This window comes from Sceloporus occidentalis, unplaced genomic scaffold, assembly GCF_023333645.1.
Source record: "Sceloporus occidentalis isolate IW3139 unplaced genomic scaffold, rSceOcc1.0.p SCAF_9, whole genome shotgun sequence".
NCBI lineage: Eukaryota > Metazoa > Chordata > Lepidosauria > Squamata > Phrynosomatidae > Sceloporus > Sceloporus occidentalis.
The window spans coordinates 15845718-15866679 of record NW_028316989.1 but is presented as its reverse complement, the minus strand read 5'-3'; positions in this window follow the sequence as shown (position 1 = coordinate 15866679).

Genomic DNA, 20962 nt, shown 5'->3' with positions numbered 1-20962 from the left:
AAACCCTAAAAATGTTGTTGTTGTTTTTGTGTGCTCTCAAGTAATTTCCAACTTATGGCGACCCTAAGGCAAACCTATCATGGGGTTTTTTTTGGACAAGATTTAGTCAGAGCTTTGCCCTTGCCTATCCCTGAGGCTGCTATAATGTGACTTTCCCAAGGTCACCCAATGGGTTTCCAAGGCTGAGTGTAGAATTAAACCCTGGTCTCCTGAGTCATAGTCCAACACTCAAACCACTGTGCCATGCTAGCTCTTAATATAGACCTGAATCCTATTAGTCGGTCTACCCATTGAATCAATTGTTGAATGGTAAGTCAACACATTGATATTTGATGAAGCATTTCTCTCCATATGTACTTTCATGAGGACTTGGATCTTCTGAAGGAGACGTCCTGTGTATCCCACCAGAGGGAGCAATGCACAACATAAGGACATGTGAAGGACCTTCTCAGCTGTGGCATCCCAGTTGTGGAAGGCTCAACACAAAGTTAAAATTTGTCTTTCCAAAAATGTTTTTGGGACCTAATGATTCCACCCTTGTATGTACAGAAACATTATTTCATTTTGTTTTAATGTCAAGTTTTTGAATTATGTAATGTTTAATATTTCCAGGAGGTTCAGTTTTTGTGTTGTAAATTTTGACTGCTGAAATTTGAAAGTGGTGTGATTTTATTTAAGCCTCCCAGTCTTCCTGTAATATGAGGAGGGACAGAAATATCATACATAAATAAATGGGTAAATCCTATAAATTCAGTGATCCTCCTCTAGTTGGATCATGTTAATGCTATGTATCTTCAAATTGACTCCAACTTATGGTGGCTCTATTTTAGGATTTTTGGTCAAGATATCTAGAAAAGACATTTCTGTTGCCTCCTTTGCAGACTGTGGCTTTCCCAGGGTCACTCAATGGTTTTTCATTGCTGAGTGCAGGATTTGAATCTGGGTCTCGTAGAGTCAAGCACTCAAACTGCTACACCACACAGCTTCTTACTAGCTAGGTTAACCATTGGATTTAGGCCATAATTCCATCCAATAACGTTTCTTTAGGAATCTTATTACTCATTGTGAAACTGCCCTGAATGAAGAGGAAACTGCTGCCCAAAGTTAGCAAGACTGACTTTGCAAGGGAGTGAGTTATACTCCTAGTATCTGTCTCCGTCTTTTGAAGAAAAGCTTAACCCCAGAATGTCTCCTTGAAATTTTTTTTTAGAAGAACAAACCTCACTTCAGTTTTAAATTCAACAGAGATTGCAATCCAAAACAAGCAAGCTTCCATCAGACTCTCAGAATGGAGTTCTGAGGTGTGGATAACAGATGAATAAGATGTCGTGTGGTGCAGGAACCAGATGCCATTTTTATTGCATCCAGCCAGCCGGAGTACTTCTGCACATTAAAATGCCACTTATTAAAAAGACCAAGAAACTTGTTTTGAGTATATGTCTGTGTTTTGTTTGTCTTTTACTTGTGTCGCATGTATACTTTGTATTCTGTTCACTCTTTTTTCTTCTCCCCCTCCCCAGTGAAAATTTGCAGACAGCTGCTAGTAAATGTTAATACACTGTAGCTCACAACTGAAAACATCTGAGTGTGGTTGCTGCCTAAAAGCCTGCTGGAAGTTTTAAGAACGGAGCCCCCGTTCCCTCTGAGCATATGCCCACAGCAGATGTAAAACATCTCCAGGTGAACGGGGAACCATTCTCCCCCTCCAATCTCTTGCATAATCTTCAGCTCCATGCTTTCGAACAACATATGGAGAGGACATGGAAGAAGGGACACCAGAGCTGTGTTTTCAAAGATGGAGGGGCTCAGCACTGGCAAGCAAGTGGTTATTAATGTTGCCTATTTTCAGGTATTTGCAGGCAGAGGACAAATAACTAATCCCATCCATTATCCCTGAAGCATCCTGCAATATGAAGACTCGTACAAGCACAATGGCTGCTTAGTAGTGCTCTCCATGTGTTTCATGTAGTTTCCTTTTAAGAAAGTGTGCACAAGATTGGTTTTAGGTACCTCTGTTATTCTTGGGAGCATCCTTTGACTATAGGTGCATTAATTCTCAGACAGCTTTGGTGCCATTCCAAACTATAAATCCCAAGCTTCCATGAGATTCAGCCGTGGCAGTTAAAGCATCACACAATAACTGCGTAGTGTGAAAGAACCCCAAACTTCAGCTGGGTATGCAGAACTAGTTGCATAGTCTCTGGAACAAAGCTAGTACATTTTAGATTCTTCATTTATTAAGGCATTCTCCTTGGGCTTTCACACTACACAATTATAGCACTTTGATTCCACTTTAATCACCATGGCTGTATCCTTTTTAGTTTGGTGAGGCACTAGAGCTACTCAGGTGGAGTATTTTAATGCCTTTCCCTAAACTACAAATGCCAGGATTCCATAGGATGGCATCAAGGCCATTAAATTGGAATCATACCGCTATAATTGTCTTGTGCAACAGGCTCCCTTGTCACCATAGGTCTTGGAAGGAGGTGAACCTATGCTTATTTTGTTTGAAAGAGCCAAGAAGATCACAAGGAGAAACTGTCTTCTACAGGCATGGGTCAAAACTTGGAATATGGATTTCATAGTGATTGCTCAAAGCTTCATCCAAAATAACTGTGTTTTGTTCCTACTGTTAGGATGCTAGAGGAGAAATCAATACAGCTTCCTCTTAAAAGCCCTTTCCTTAAAACACCTTCAGTTCTGAATGCTTCTTAGAAGAATTAATAATGATAACTTCTTTGAGTGCAAGCATAGGACAGTAAGGAAGGAGCCATTCTTATCCCCAATGAGGAAGGAGTCCCAGAGCACACTTAGAAGAGCCACCATCTTGGATACCCACTAGTCATATCTATCAGAATTTGAATGCCCAGATCCAGCTCTCCCTGGAGATGAGATGATGTGGTTGTTTGAGATGTAGTTATGCACAGAACACACCCTTTCCATGGTACTTCAAGTCTAGAACACATATTCCGGTGTAGCTGTGTAGGTCATAGAGCAAACTAAAATCCAAAGTCCACAAAAGAATGGTACCTTTATTGGACAAAACGAATCATGCAAGCTTTTGAAGATCCACTGTCTTCTTCATCATTGGGCAAAAATGTTTTTAAAAAACCATACAGGAGAAGAAAAGAAGAATGACGGTGTTGGAGTCAGAGATCTACATTTTGTATCAAGTTTTGTTTCTGTTGTTGTTCTGTTGGTTTGAAGGGATCTCGGTGCAGGCAGAGCCCACTCCCCTTTTGGCCATATGGGAACCGAAACAAAAGACAATAAAATTTAAACTGCATTAGCAGCAGTAAAGTAACTCCTGGAGACAGATACCCTGGATCCCTAGAGGAGTTACTTTATTGCTGCTAATGGAGTTTAAATTTTACTGTCCTTTGTCTCAAAAAAAGGAAGTGTATATCTTGGGTTGCTGCCACACTGCAGAATTAATGCAGTTTGACACCTCTTTAGCTGCCATGGCTCCATCTGATGGGATCGTGGGATTTGTAGTTTGTTGTTGTACCAGAACTCTCTGACAGAGAAGGCTAAATATTTCACAAAACTACAAATCCCAGAAGTCCATCGCATTGAGTCATCCATGTCAGTCAAAGTATCAAACTGCAGCCTTGGAGATGGGACCCATGTCTAAACACGAAATTCATTTATATTTCGTATACAGCTTATACCTGTAGCCTGAAGGTACACAATATTTTAAATAATTTTGTGCACGAAACAAAGTTTGTCGACACCGAACCATCAGAAATCAAAGGTGTCACTTTCTCAGCCAGCCATGTGAGCCATTTTGGATTCTGGAATTCTGGATAAGGGAGACCCAACCTCTAGTGTGGTCCACTAATGTGTACACAAGCTTTATAAAGTACCCAAAGTTGCTTGGGACAAATTGTGGAGCTGGGCCAAAATGCTCAGTATTAAAAATGCTTCACATTCCAAATAACCTCCATCCCTGCTGTGTTCAAGACTTTGAAAAATTTGCTTTACTCGCCTTGAGATCTTACAGACTTGAACCATGCATATTTACTTGGAGCTCCCAGAGATGCCAACAGGCCTTACTACCCAGGAAGGGTGAAATCTTATGCCAACGGTCCAGATGAATTTAAGCCTCCATCAAGTTTTTTACTGTTCAGCTTTTTGGAAGAATTTGAACCTTGCAAATCTCTGTACGAACTGATTGATTAAATCCACGTTTGAGACTTAGCTTTCCATTGCCACACGCACTTCTCTATCCATCGTGATACTGTTTCCAGCTGTTTATGCATAACTAAGTGTTGTTTTCCTGTAAAAATATACATTTAAAGACAAGATAGATGCTTTCGACAAAATATATTTGCAGAGGGTTGGTGCGGGTTTTCTTAAAAGAAAAGATTAATCCAGAAAGAGAAAGTGAAGGGAAATACGGATTAAAAGTATGATGTGGCCTAGAGGCTGAGGCTTCCTCCGCACTGCAGAAATAATGCAGTTTGACATTGCTTTAACTGCCATGGCTCCATCCTGTTGTCACAGGCTTTTTCTAGCAAATCCCAGCATGAGCTGCAACATTTTATTCTCACTTTCAGGTAGGTTTCTTTTTAATTCTGAGAAATATCAGAACCAAGAAAACTTTCCTTCCTTCCTTCCTTCCTTCCTTCCTTCCTTCCTTCCTTCCTTCCTCCCTCCCTCCCTACCTCCCTCCCTTTCTTTCCTTCCTTCCTTCCTTCCTTCCTTCCTTCCTCCCTCCCTCCCTCCCTCCCTCCCTCCCTCTTTCTTTCTTTCTTTCTTTCTTTCTTTCTTTCTTTCTCCTTCTCTCCCTCCCTCCCTTCCTTTATTCCTTCCTCTTCTAATTCTTAGAGTTATAGTTCATCAGTGTTATCAGTAAAGTGGCAGTTTTGCACTATTTCCTCTAAGGATTATTATTATTTAATTCTAAGAGGATAAAAATTGCCATCTAGACGATAGGACCACCTCAACAAATAATCCCATGGGTGTGTGTGTGTGTTTAAAAAACACCCTTTGGAAGAGCCCAAGTATAAGAAACCACTACAAACAGGCCCTGTAAAGAAGGTAACAAATGGACACAGAGCCAACACCAACCAGCAAATCCTAGCAATACCCAAGACTGTATACTGCAAGAACCCACAAACATGAATGCCACTATGGGGAGGGGAGGGGGTGGAGAGTGGACAAAATGAGAGTATCCTCCCCCAAAATAAGAATTCTGCCTCCCATGAAATCTTCCTTTGAGCCCAGAAATTGCTAGCATTGCAATGGTTAAAAACTTCAGTTAAGCATTTAGAAATAGAAATTAGGCATGGGGCAGACAAAGTGATGAAGGGAATGCAAACACAGCAAATGTAAGAGTTCTAGGTGTAAATTATTTTCATCATGTCATTCCTTGCAATACTAGGCATTTGGAGACTGGAGGAAAATATATTGCGGAGACAGAATTCTTATTTGGAGGACAATGCCCTGATTTTGCCCACTTACCTCCCAGTAGCAACACCCTCTCAGACTTCTTTAAACCACTCTGGAAGAGCCCAATGTTAGGCATACATTTCAAGTTTTTCATGCAAAGCAGAGCTTATCTTAAATTGGACTGTACCCTTATTTCACAATAAACTCTGCTTAACTCGGCAGGACGTATTTGGGCTAAACATATCAAGGATCACTCTGCAAGTCTTTTTAGGATTATGGTTTTAAAAGCCATCCTCCTAGGTTAAATCTAGGCCCAGTTTGCAATCAGTGCAACATCTCTCTGGTCATTTTAATAAATTCAGGATTTCATTCCGGCTTTCCTAATGTAAATACAAAGCAACACCATTAATTTAACTAGAATTATGCTAGTGTAAAGAAGTGATTGGATGTGGCCTCAATGGCATCGCTTCAGCCATTCAAAGTTTTGTTCCAGTGTTCACGTCCGTGAATAGGCCTTAAGACGGCACCTAATTATTTCAAGGTTTCACAAAAATGTTTCAGTTCTTTTTTTCCCTTCTTTTTTTCTCAGTCCCAGGATACTTATGTATATGTAAGACATTCAGAGAGATTCAACAGGACAATGTCCATTCTCTATATAAAAGACATGGCCGAAAAACCAGAGAAATTATACACTTCTTGTCTGCAGTGTAGTCTGTTTATCTATGAGCATGTCTTCTTTATTTTTACATCTCTCCACTTTTAATTTCTCTCTAAAACTCTCATATATATAGTAAAATTGAGAAAGTGAAATATAGGGGGTAGAGGCTCCCATTTCAAGAAATGCTCCGAAACAGAAACGTTGGAGATAATGAAAACTGGCTTGTGGGATAAGCATATATTTATCAGGTTTGTTATGTATCAAATGTAACAAAAGTAGAGTGGCTGAAGAACTCTATGTGTGGGTCTTTCACACTCTTTGATCACACAATTCCCCTTTTAATTCAGATGCAGCAGAGCTTAAGTGGATTCATTGATGTGTTAAGTGTGGAATGATTTTTTGTATCAAATAAAAAAAAGGAGATTGGGGAGGAGAGAGAGAGAGAGAGAGACCCCATTATGCAGCCAGAAAAAGGCTTGCCATGCACTTGCTTATTGAGATAGGAGCTAGGTTTCCCACATGGAACAAATGATGCTGAGATGCCCGAGAATTGTCTAGGACAAGAAAACAAAAGGAACCTAATTTTTTTACCTGGCACAAAATCTGTCTCCGAAGGAAGACATGAACAATAAGATTGGGTTTAAACTGAATAATAGCATGTGATTGTTTAAGAAGAGAATGAAGGGGACCATTTATATTGGGGGGGGGGTCCTTTTGTTAGGTTTATTATTATTATTATTATTATTAAAATGCAAAACTTTGCAATAAGTCTCTTTGTAGTTGTGTTTGCCTCTTAAGTGTCCTATTTGCAGCTCTACATGCCACAGATGTGGGTTAAAAATAATAATATTAATCCAGGAGTATGGAATTGTTTCAGGTGGGAGTAAAGGAGACAGTTTTTAAAAATTAATAATAATAGCGTCTCTATTAAAACGATGCCCATTTTTAAATTAATACTGGTAATAATAACTGGATCAGTTTATCTTACTAAGGGATCAGCAGGAGGCCAAACCGGACAATGGGACTCGTGACCATTAGATGTAAATCCTCATGCCATTATTCACTCCAGCCAATGTAGTAAGTCACAGCTGCAGAAGCAAGATTTTGTATGATTTGAGAGTTATGTTGCAAAAAGACACTGCACTGAGATTTCTTCTTCTTCACAGATATTATACCAGAGGTCTGAAGGTGGGGTAGGTTCTCAAACTATAAACATGCTGGATTTGGAAGAGATGATACTCCCTCGGGTTAGTCTGCTAACTTTGTTGGAAACCTTTGCAAAGTTTTCTTGTGAAATTTGATGGATGTTCAAACCATCAGGAACCTTCCAAATTTGCTTGGGATTTTTTTTTCCTTGGGTGAAATCGGGTGAATTAGGGGTTCGTGGAATGCCTTTCCCAAGGAATTTTCTCAGCCTTACTTAAACCCTTTCAATTCTTTCAGTGTTGCACTGGTTAACGATATTCTGGATGCGTCACATATACGGGCGACAAAAGATTAGAACAAAGCACCATGTAGACAACAAGGGCATTTCCAGATTATCCACTTGTAGCAGAACAAATGAGCAGAGCAGAGATCATCCTTCAAAGAAAGGATCCTGTTCCATTTCCCTAGTGCTCAAACAACACCGTAGTGTTGCTCCGACAATGCTGTTCTTTCCCACAGTTAGCAGATCATAGTCAGTCTTCGCTTGAGAGCCTTCTTACATGCGGTTGATATTGGTCATTGCCTGTGCCATCGCCGCTGATCACCCTCACATTAACCAGTCTACAATTCCAAAGTGAAGAGTAGAATAACAGCTGAAAACATTATATATTCCATTCCTAAAGGACATTTATCATCAAAAGCTGCACAAAACAAAATACTTTCGTTGTAAGTGAGGATGACAAGTCAGTGATGGTACCAATACTATGCATGCAGAAGGTTCCATGATTGATTTCTGGTAATAGGCCTAGGATTGATCATTGCCTGAAACCTTAGGGAAGGGTGGTTGGGATTTGTAGTCCAGCGCCCTCTAGAAGATGACAGATTGAAATGACAAAGCTGATCCAACTATGAAACAATGGTGCCAGTAAACCATTGAACTGGCTTGGTATAATGTAGCATGTTTACCTCTGTATTCAAAAGAAGGAAATAAGGAAGGCATGGTAAAGGATCTTGGGGGCTAAAATAAAAGTTAGCAAGCCAAGCAATGTGGAAACAAGCTTATCCGGATCACTTTGGAGCACTATCTAAGATTGACTCTTGCTTCAGAAACAGAAAAGGGAAAGGGACTTCTACATCTCTCCATTTTTATACTAATGGAAGATAATCTGAAGTGTCAATAAATATGACCAGACCCAGATACCAGGCCTATGTGGGGATTTTTGCCTTAAGAACAAGTTATTTCAGCAGTTTTTCTCCTACTGTTCAGAAATGTAGTTGTTGAAAACCTCTTTCAGTTTAGGACTCACTCCGCCCAAAATGTGTAATTGATTTTCTTGGGCATAAAACAGCATTTTCAGCAGAGGAAGGGCCTCATATCTGTGCAGTGATAGTTATTTTCTATGCATGAAATGGTATTTCCTGCACAAAAATGCTGTACTTATGAAGTTATTCTGCACACAATTTGTGCACTGAGTTTTTGCACAAAAAAGATCATTAGCTGCTTCTTGCATAGAAAATGCTGTATTTCGTGGAAAATGTACTCATATATGTGCAAAATTAGTCCCATACTATGAAGATTCTTGTCAGTCTCATAGTCTCCTCATCATGGGTTCCCAACACACCTTTTGACTGTTTATTAAAAGATATTTTAAAATTGTCTTTCCATCTCGAGGCATGAATAATTTCATCTCACCTTGGCAAATCCTCAGACCAGAGTTAGAGACTGGATGAACTTTGCCATCTGCTTTCAATTAGTTTGAAGCCAAATTCAGGGGAGGTGGGAGGATTCAACACAGCAGTGTAAAACTGCAGCAAGTTGAATTTCCTCCGGGCAAACAATCTTTCAGTTTTGTTTTCTTTGTTCAAAGCCTATGCAGAAAAAAAAAATCTGAAACAGAAAACTGGAGAGGAAGGAACGATCTGGAACAAAAGAGAGAAGTTTACTGGCCATTTATCCATCATTACATAAGTTGATGGAACAAGCACATGATCCTGTAGTATTTTAAAAGCCCTCTGTCATTTTTGAAAGCAAGAATATCATGAGGGTAAGAAAGAAGGGGGGTTATGCCTCCTGTCCCTACTTACTCAAATACTGGATCTGGGACTAGATCCAATAAGCACACTGGCAGAATACAAAGCTCTGCCAGTATATTTACACTGTTGTCAAAAGTAGGTGATAGTCATAGGAGCATCCCATTATGCTTCCACCATTTTTGCCCATTTAGAAATCTCCATTGTTACGATCATCCAGTTGTCACAAAAGCGTTGAATCTGTCAATTGCTCCCAAGTCCTTCATCAGGAGAGAGAGAGAGAGTTCAAAACATTAGAGACAGTGGAGAAGAATTTTAAAAGTCCAAAAATCTGATAAAAGAAAATAGAACTTGGAAAGAGAATTAATTCCTGTTAGGCATTATAGCATTTGCAAATCAATCCATTGCCATCATTCTTTGTGTTATTTAAAAAGCAACTTGCAATGTTTATCCTTTTGTCACATGTGCCTGCTGATTGTATTGTTTTTACACAATCCTGAGGATTTTTGGTACAAAGCTTGGAAAGTTCTTTCCTGCATGCCTCTAAAAATGTCTTAAATGCCCTTCAAAGCTAATGTTAAAAGTAATGAAAACAATTGCTCATAATGCCCATAAAGTAGCTTAGGTCCCGTACAGACCAGCAGTTTATGCCAGCCTGTACCCAGACTAGGGTTCGGCATCCAGACGGCCGAGAACCCTAGTTCACTGCTAAGGACTATCACGTGAACCATCATGGTGCATGCCCACTTACATGGTGCAAACTGTGATGATGCCGAAGTGGTACAGTGCCAAAACGATGCTGGCCATAAGGGGCCATCGTGGCACATGAGCGCCACAATGGCACCCCTTCCATAAGCAGCTTCTTTTTGCTCCTGAGAGGGAGTGGATCATTGCTGAGGCATGTGGTTGCTGCAGCAATGATACGGGACTAAAAGGGGTGGCGTTTAGCTGCCCATCTGTTGAGCCCCTAAATTCCCACTCAGTTTTGAAATGTTACCAAGGGAAGTAATTCTGGACAGATAACATCGCCCTCGTGTAACATGTATAAGTTAGTTTAATTTGTTATTTCCAAACTCTGAGTTGTGGTGGCCATTAGATCTGCACTGGGCCCACCACTGAAGTGGACACATGGATAGATGGATGGAGAGATAGTCAGACAGATGGACAGGAGATGCTTGGATGGGGAAAGTTTAGTTAGTTTGACACCTTATCAGAATCCACTGAGTGTAAATCAATGCATTCTAAAACAATCCAGATTTTCTGTTCCATATTCTATCCCCAATGGCATTGTTGATTGTATAGCATCAATGTCACCTATTTCAGATGGAAACGTTAGCAACTGTAATGCTGCTGTTGATGTTTCAAAATGATTCTAATCTCATTTCAATAATAGCTTCTGTCTCTTTTAGTGACATGCATACCATAACATTCAGGGCTAAATTGACAGCACTAATAACACACTCTCTTTCTCCTTCCCCCACTCTTCTCATTCTCTCTCTCTCTCTCTCTGTCTGAAAGATTATTAAGACCACTCTGCATTTCTCTGCCTATTTCCCCCCCATTTTATCCTTTTTGTATAAAACACATTCCCCTCTGTTGGAAAAATGGAGGGTTTTTCAGTTCCTCTTGAATAATTGAAAACTGACCTAAACCAACACTCCTTAGGACACTTACAAAGTTGGAATGCATGCATTTAATGTCAATGTGTTGAAACAGGAGCCCCCATTCTGCTCCCTAACCTTGTTTCAAGGACATTGTCTTGAAGGGGATCTGGACAACCCTTTCTTCCTCTCTGCCCTTCATTCTGGTATGCAAGGGCAGGCAGTGGCGACTTGTGGCTCCCATGTCAGAAGGGCAGTAAATATACTCCAGCTTTTACTGCAAACTTTCCAGGAGCTATATCCAATGTGTTTTCACTTTTGTAAGCTGCCCTGAGTCCCACTATGAGGGGGGAAAAGAAGGTATAAATCAACAATCAATAAAAATAGTCTCTGACTACATTACAGACTCTGTTTTGTAACTGTATGGTTCCATAGATACATAACAGAAACATTCAAACATATATCCATGTTAGTCTGTAGAATCAGTATGTAGACAGATATTGTAGCACCTTTGAGACTAATTGAAAGAAAAGTTGGCAGCATGAACTTTCGGTCTACTTCCTCAGATGCATTTAAAATGCCATGGCTCAATGCTATGGAATCCTGGGATTTGTAGTTTGTTGTGATACTATAGCTCTCTGACAGACATCTAAATCTGTCATAAAGCTAGAAACCCAGAATTCCATAGCACTGAGCCATGGCAGTTAAACTGGTGTCAAATTGCATGGTGTCAAATCAGCTAGGGAAAAAGTCCAGCAGCAGATAGGTATGATATGATATTTAGAAATATGTATAATGTCAAAGGTGTATATATAGAGAAATTTAACCATACTTGGAGTCCAGGTTATTCAGTCAAGCTGAATGATGAGAAATGTGGGGCAGATAGAAAAGATTGTTATGGGTTGTCCTTTAGAATGGACTTTGGAACATTGCATTCAATATGCACTCCCTTCTCTGCTGATTTTCTAAGGAAGGGTTGGCCAAAGTGTGGACTCCAGATGGTGCTGGATTGCAATTCCAATCATGTGAAGGCAAAAAGAAAGAGGTTTTCTGGCTAAATAAGCAAGGTCTGGGTCTGTTGTACTTTTTCATCTGTGTGGCATAGGTACAAAGATTCCATAGCATGGAGCCATGTCAGTTAACACAGTGTCAAGCAATCTTTGTTCCATGGAAACAGTTGGACACTGGCTCTGGAGACCAAGGTTTAATACCCCACTTGACCATAAAAACTCACTGGGTGACCTTAGGCAAGTCACATATTCTCGGACCCTGGAAACTCCATGATAGGTTCACCTTAGCATTGCAGTAAGTTAGAAATGACTTGAAGGCACACAACATCACCTTGGGCATGACTGCAGGACTTTTCTCCTTCAACACTTCCAGACATCTTCCATAGGTGTAGCCATGTGTTAACAGCACCTCCTGCAGGCAGTGTCACACCACACAGCTAGGTTTAGCTAGGTTTAGCTAGGTTTAGTTAAGATTAGGGAGTAGGTGGGAAATATCTTTTTAGGTAGTCAGTAAGCAGCCTGAATATACATCTTCAGGCAGAGAAAATCAAATAGGGTGAAAAATACAAAAGTGGCCAGGTTTTTCACTGCTGAACTGTGGGCCCACCCATACATGAACCTTATCCCTCCAGCAATTTTCCCCCTCTTATTCTCCTCTACGTCTCATCTCCTTATAAGTTAAGCAGAGTTAAATTTAAGTAACAGACGCATTCCTGAAGTGTTAAATGCAGCAACTCACTAAATACCCCGTTTTTGCTTAGCTTTGACATGTGTTTTTGTGGGAAGAATTGGAGTCAAAATATATTCTCCAAGAGAGCTAGGATGAAGGTTGCAGCTTCTTTGTCATTGCCGGAGCTGAGTTCTCTCTGAGAAACCAATTACAATGCACTGAACGGAAAGGTTTAAGAGCTCTGGAGGCGAACGGTTGATCTAAAATGAAATCCTTTTGTGTTGCCCACAAGGGCAAGGTGTAACTGAGACGACATGTCAGAGCCTACTACAAAAAGACAGAAAACTCTAGAGGGTACTCAGACTTCCTGGGAAGTAGTGAAAGAGCCCAGATTGGCATGTGGCTTCTAGTGTGGCAGATTCCTATTGAACTGTGCTAGACAGGCCGCTAGCCTCTTCTGCCATATGGCGCACCTGGTTCATGCTGCAATGCATTATGGCCACATATTTTTCCTAACTCTCTGTCTATCTTTAGAGCTCTTCAGAGCTTGGAAACATTATTTGTTTGACTGCAATGCCCAGGATGCCCCAGGGATCCTGGAAGCTGTAGTCCAAGGCTAGGAGCCCATTTAAAACTGATGGAGCCCAAAATTCGACCAGTGCAGGGTGACCAGATGTCCTTTTACAGGACATGTCCTAAATGTCACCCTACTGTCCAGGAGGAATTTCAAAATGTCCTCCCTTTTAAGCATTACTCAGAAGCATGAATTTACATGCATATTAATGTTTTTAGCTTTTCTTTTGTGATGTCCTACATATTTCTTGAATGGCCTACATTTTATGGTGCCTTGTCCTCCCTTGTGGTTATGACATCTGGTCATCCTGAAGTCCAGGAGAGCAATAGGTGCCTCCTTGCACATTATTTGAAGAATCACTCATGCTACCTTTTCCTTTAGATGTCAAGTGAAAATTTGTCTGTTCCTCAAGGCCTCTAGGCTGCATTGATTCATGTTAAATATTAATGTATGTATTTTTAAACTTCTTAATTTTTGCACAACTGTTTTAATTCATTATGTTTAACATGTATTAGTCTCTTGAAATCATGTCATTTTAAACTGTTTGTTTCTAAATTTATTTCTAATCAGATCTTTTCTGATAGATAGCATGGTAGAAATATTTTAATTAATAGATAGATGATAGATAGATAGATAGATAGATAGATAGATAGATAGATAGATAGATAGATTATAAGATAAGGTGGTAACATAACTGAAATCCCTCACTTCTCAGCTTCCATGCAGATATACTGTTCTGTTATATTCCATTTGTAAGATAAAGGAGGACTTGTAAAGGGGGAAAATAGTTAGAAATAAAAAATAAATAAAAAGAATTCAAACATTTTCATGTAGACATTGCTGCTATGCTTTCCCATTCAAGTAGCAAACTTGATCAGTGGCTAATACCCTTCTCAAGAGCAACTGCTCAAGGGGAAGATCCCTATTGGTTCCCAACACTGTGTCAATAGCTGGCATCCTGTTGGTGTCTTATGCACACATAAATTCCCTTATGCATGTGGCTGTACTCTTTTGGCCACTGTATTATGTCTGCTTTCATTTGACAGTTGCACAAGAAGAGTTCCACAAGTGGACTTGTTGCATGTACAGCTGTGTCCTCTGGGATGGGACATAGGTCTTTGTCAGCATCTTCTATCTATCCTTTTTCATACTGCCAAGTCCCCCAGTCATAAACTGATCTGCTCTGGCTTTAAAAACTCAGTGCTATGGATTCTTTCATTGATTCAATCCACCTGTAGTGTGATATCCCTCTTTTCCTACCAGTGGCATCACTAGGGTTGGTATCACCCATAGCAGTTTCCCAGAACAGGGCGCCAGAGGGGCAGTGTCAGACTGAGATGCTCTCTCTCTCTCTCTCTCTCTCTCTCTCTCTCTCTCTTCTTAAAAATCTCTGGGACACTGAGCTTTCTTGGGATGCTGGGCTTTCTTTCTGGGACTGTGGTTTGCTTCCAAGGGCAAAACAGGACAGGTGAGTGAGAAAGGGAGGTATGCCAGTCCCAAAAGGTGTACCACTGTTTCAGATTTACACCCCCCTCTGAAGTATCACACAGTGTGATCCACACACCTCACATTCCTCTAGTGATGCTCCTGTTTCCTACTGCCTTCCATTTCACTGAGCATTATCATCCTTTCGAGTGACCCAAGTCATCTCATGACATGTCCAAAGTACCACAGCCTCAGTCATCCTAGTTTCTAGGGAGAATTTAGGCCTGATTTGCATGAGAATCCATTGATTAGTCTTTCTTAGTAGTCCATGGTATCCATAGAACTCTCCTCCAGCACTATGTTTTCAATGAGTCAGCTGTCAGAGATCCTGAAAAGCTACTAGTAGAGTGGCCAGACTCTACTGGGTGAAATTGGGAATGAAAAATAAATGTGTTGAATTTGCATTTTCCTATGAAAATATCAATTTCACCTTCTGAGAAACATGTACGTGCATATTTTGCTGAAGCTTGCAGTGAATTTTAACAAAGACAACATGTGCACAAACATTACATACTTTCAAAAACTGTGCATGACTTCAAAGGCTTATACAGTGGGCCCTTGTTATCCACTGGTGTTTGGTTCCAGGACGCCCTGTGGATAACAAGATCCGTGGAAGCTCAAGTCCCATTAAATACAATGGAACAGCAAAATGATGTCCCTTATATATAATGGAAATTCAAGGTTTGCTGTTTGGAATTTATATTTTTTTGGAATATTTTCAAGCCATGGATGCTTGGATCTGTGGATAAAGAGGGCCAAGTGTATTTGCAAGGGGGAAGCATACAAACACACTTTGGACCATGGGAAAGAACGCATAGTAAAGCCAGTGTACCTGTGGAAAAAAATGTACATAAAAATACACATGAATCTCTGTGCAAAAATAAGAAAAAAACTTCTCAGTCCGGTATAAAACTGAGACAGGACATGGATGCTGGTAAGATGCTGAAAAGCAAGCTACAATGAAACTGTCCATATTTTATATTCCTAAATCAAGGGAGGCAATGGAGTGCAGAGTGATGTAATAACACCATGAAACCAATCAGATCTGGATTTGTGATGAAGTCACTGAAGGCAAACAAAGGCAATTTAAACAAATAAAAAAAGGCTTCTTTTTTTGCATAAAATGATGAAATGCTATTAGGAGAGAGATCTCTCTCCCTCTCTCATTCTCTCTCTTTCACACACTATAATAGTAATTTTTTTCACAATAAAACTGAGCTGTATGGGTGAGTCCAATCTAGTCCTGCACATATTCAGCTTTCTTCCACAAGGAAAGTCTCCATCAGATGCCACATTCCAGGTATTCAACGTACTGCATTCAGCAATGAAAGGAGAAAAGGGTCTGTTTCTTTTCTGCAGGAAAACATCGTCTTGGGTATTGGAGAGAGCGGCTGAGGAAAAATAGCAAGTCTCTCATTTAGAATTGCAGGAGGTGGAAAGTCTGAAGGTGTGATTTTTATCTTCTAAAGAGCTTTGTGTCCATCCGTTCCTACGGCAGCTTTCTGAAATAGGTGACCTTAATAGATATAGCTGCATACGGGTTCATTGTACCGTGAAATTAAAATTTTAATCTGAATTGATGAACAAAAATGCCGGGGCATTCCCCCCCCCCTTCTGTCTCCTCCTACTTCTGATTTTAATAACTATTTCAGTTCCAGGAAAAGATGGCACCATATTGTCACTGCTTACTAGACACAATGGCTCTCAGGAATAATGAAGCATGATGGTAATGTGTGTGTTGAATGTCGATTTTCACCATTATAACTAGGATAGGGGGCCAATTGCACAGGTTCAAGCAGAAAGGGTGTGAAAATAGGGAGAGGGTGTTACTAGTAGTTCTTAAATCAGCATTTGTTCTCTTTTCCTTTTCAGTTGGGAACAATCAAGCAATGAACAAGATTCTGAATGTGTACTTCCATTTTCTCCTCTGCTCCCAACCTACCTATCTATTGCTGGGCACACACACACACACACATGGCTATCTAGTGCCGAATGACTAAACACCCTCCTTTACATGTCCTAAGTTCAACCTTCTGTCCAGGAGGAATTCCAAAATGTCCAGTCCTAACCATTTTGCCATGCAGGAACATACAATCAAAGCACTCCCGACAGATGGCCATCCAGCCTCTGTTTAAAAACCTCCAAAGAAGGAGACTCCACCATTCTTCAATGCAGCATATTCCACTGTCAAAGAGCTCTTGCTGCCAGGAAGTTCTTCCTAATTTTTAGGTGCCATCTATTTCTCCATAGTTTGAATCCAACATTGCAATAAGATGTTTTTGTGGGGCAAAGCAGATATCTGTCATGAGTATCAAAACTCAAAACTTGTGGTGTGACAATGTGTAGGTGACTTGTGTAATGGGGAGTAGGGGTTCACTGAGCATAGAATCTGAAGAGCTAGGACAGATAGTTGACTCCTATTGCAGTCCCAGCTAGAGCAGACCAATTGAAAACAGTGGAACTTATGTATGCCGGGCATGAAAGCCTTCAACTTCACAAACTAGGCATACATTTCCTTGGGTCTACTTGAGTTGCGGCTAAAATTGGATTTAACCCAGACTGTTTTATTTCTGGGGTCTCTGATTGACTACATCCATATGAAAAAGGTGGGGCATTAGGTAAAATGATCAGCAGCAGCCTCATGTGATGCATTTCTTGTCCAATGCTGATCACTGTGGGAAACGGGCAGAATAGGATGCGCCTTGACATGGAAACCATTCTGCATATTCAAAACTAACAAGTGGCATGAGTCAGCAGCATGATGAGGTTGCAGAAAAAGCTATTAAAATAATAGGCTGTACTAATAAAGCCACTGCTCCCAAGTCATGAGACTCAGTCATTCCGCTTTATCCTGCATCAGTCAGATTTGTAGTCTAACAACATCTGGAGACCCAAAATTCTGTAGTACAGAAAAACTGCAAAAGGTTCATAGGAGTGAAGCATGGGGAAATCATGAAAACATTTCAGAAGAGAACAGTACAAGCCATGAGAGCAGCCTTCAAATCCTGAAAAACTGTCACATAGAAGAGAGCAAAGGGTTGTTCACACATGAAAACAAGGACACATGTCACTGATCAACAACAGAGTGTGTTCAAGATGGAAAATGTTGTTAACGAAGAAGAATGCACAAACTAGAAGAGTCTGCAACAGTTTGCTTTTGCTTGAGCCTACTGGGAAGAGCAAACTTCTACCTGCTCCTCTCTCTGTCCCTGCTAAGTTAACTGAATGAGCATTATTTTTCCACTTTGAATTAGGCAGCAGCTGAAGTATGCTGAGGACAATGGGGAAACTGGGAGGAGGAGCGAGAAACTGGGACATTTTAAAAGCATCTGAAAAAGTGGGATAGCAGAGGATTAATTGGGAATGTTCCTGCCAGAATGGATGATTGAAAGGGATTTGCCACCTGGAAGGAAGGACAAAATTTAATAAGCTTAAGATACAGGTTGGTAAATGCTGGTTGAACATATAGGAGGAATTTCTTGATGGTAGGAGACATTTTAAAAGCTTCTGCAAAAGTGGGATGGCAAAGGATTAAAAGGGACTGTCCCAGCCAAACGGGGACATCTAGAAGATCTGCACAGTCAAAGGAATTATCTTTTGGCTAGGCCTAAATTTGGACTGCTTGGAAATCCTGAAAGTGAAGCTCAGGTAAGTAACCGAAAGCAGCTATCCTCCTCCAGGCCTGAGCAATGAAGGAGGAGTAGTGCAGCAAGCAAGAAAGAGAAAGATTTGCAGGTGGGAGAAAGGAATGGAGAACCTCAGACCCAAACTCGTCATTCCTCTTCTGCCAAATTTCCATCAAGGAAAAACAAAGAGGAGGATGATATCAAGCCCTCCTGATTAGTTTTTGAAACACACAAAATAATCAGTCGTCAACTTAATATGTTCAATTAAACAAATTAAGGCATCTTACATAAGCATGCTGTAATTTAATAATTATATTTAATTATAGCCTATGTAGATAGGAACACTTTGTTTCTCTTTAAAGTATAGACAGAGGCACTACCAAAGAAATAAAACCCCATTATATAGTATTATTATTCTTAATATGTATGCACACAGCACTGTACACTTGGCAAACGCCTTCCAATTGGGGAGGGTGCATTAAAAGGCACTGAAGTAAATCCTTTAAGCCTAATTTTTTGCATTGCCTGCAAGATCTTACCTGTGGGTGCATTTAACTTGTAGAAATAAAGTGGTCTGACACCACTTTAAGTGCTGTAGTTCCATCCTATGGAATCCTGGGATTTTTAATTTTACAAGGTCTTTTGCCTTCTCTGCCAAAGATTGCCAGTGCCTCACCAAATTAAAAATCCCAGGATTTTGTAGGACGGAGCCATGGCAGTTAAAGAGGTGTCAAACTGCATTACGTTTGGCCCTCCACATTTGTGGCTTTGACTTTTGCAGGTGAGATTATTTGCTGTTTTGATTAATATGTTCTATCTAGAATCTCTAGGTCCTCCAGTGTAACGCCGCCAGAAATTGACCGTAGAGTTGTGCTGGAGAACCTAGAGGTTCCTTGAGAAAACATTTCTCTAGGCATTTGTAGGTCTTCCAGCATGATTCTATGGTCAACTTCTGGCAGATGTTGACCACAGAGTTGCACTGGAGGACCTGGAGATTCCTAGAGAGGTGATCTCTTGGGTAAAAAGAATAGCGTTTTTTTATTTGCATTTTTTCCCACATTCACGGAGTCCTTCAGAGGAAGCACTGTATTTCTACATTGTAGATGCACCCCATTTGCAACTACCTTCCCCTTGTGAGCTCTATGGGGCACTCCCCCATGGCAGTAGATGCTAAAGGGAAAAAGGGGAGGTAACCAGTTCATGGTCGGCTATGTTCCAGCATCCACCTGCAGAAAGAAAAAGACACCACCATGAACCTCCCAGAGATCCTCCAGAGGTCTGGGAGAATTGCACTGTCCTCCTGCAACTGGCTGTTGAAACACAGCCAGATGCTGCCTGGCTACTCTGTCTCCTCCCAGCCATGAAATAGGCATGGAACATGTGTCAGGGGCAGATAATTAAGCTGAACATGCAGGGAAGGTGAAGGAAGAGGAGCTACAACTGGTAGAGCTTTATGTTCCACCAGTGTGATCAAGGCTCTCAGCCATAGGTCTTCTGGGGGCTAGTCTACACATATGTGCATTATGCAAATTGGTGCAGATTTTTGCACATTTGCATTGATAGTTCATTGTCTTCACTTTCCGGTGAAATTTGTATCCATTTGCATCTATTCATGCTCCCACTGCTGAAAATACGCAGCCATTCGAATGTGCGTGAAGCAGGTGGATGGCCGCATTTGCAATAATGTGCATTTCTGTGGATTTCAGCAGATACTCCAGTTAAAAAAAAGATGAATTATTTTCCCATCGCATTTAAGGAGTTTTTCAGCCCCCTCTCCACAAAAATTGCAAGCTCCTGCGAATCGCATGTGGCCAGAATGCATTCTATTTAACCAGAATGAGGAATATTTTAAACATGTAGACAATCCTTGGATTATAGCCAGAGTTTGGTGAAAAGTTCTGAGGGAAAAGATTAGCATTGGAAACAAACCCTATAAGTATATTTTATCAGTATCAGGCAGAGATGGGAAAACCATGTGGACCCAAAGATGTTGCTTGATGCCGCATCCATCATTCCTAACCATTTCTCACCATGGCTGCAGCTACACTGCAGAATTATTGCAGTTTCAGACCGCTTTAACTTTAACATGACACAACTTTAACAAGGCTCAGTGCTATGGAATCTGGGGATTTGTCGTTCTGCAAGCTATTTCACCTTCTTTGTCAGAGAGCTTTGGAACCCAACAACCTACAAAGTTCAGGATTCCATAGAACTGAGAAGTGATGTCAAACTGCATGAATTTTCCAATGCGGCAGAAGTGTCTCCAAAGTTTAAATCAGCCCCAGGACTCAAAAACCTTCCCCATCCTTTTTTAACACCACAATTTATGCTGTACCGGAACATGTCTCCCAAACATCTGGTGGGCACCAAGTTGCAGAAAGCTGTTATAGATCCCTTGTGCCAATGCCTAGTGGTTTCCCAACTTTTGTTCAGGTTTTTCTCTCTCTCAGTACTGAATCCAGAAAGAATAGCTAACCATCCAATATTATACCTATTCATTTACATCTATCTGAGAAATTGCAGAATGCTTTAAAACAATCAGGAGTTTCCCTCAGGGATCAGTGCCAATGAATTTAAGAGACGGTGAACCTCACTAAATACATATTGGGTTGTTTCAGGGTGGTCGGGGCTTTCCCCTTTTCTTCCCCTCCTCTCCTGGTTATTTTTCCAAGTCATTCTGAAATGTGTGGGTTGAATGCAAATCAGAGTGCTGCTGATGAGGAGGCATCTTGCTGACAATTGATGATAATTCACCATTTCCTGGGAT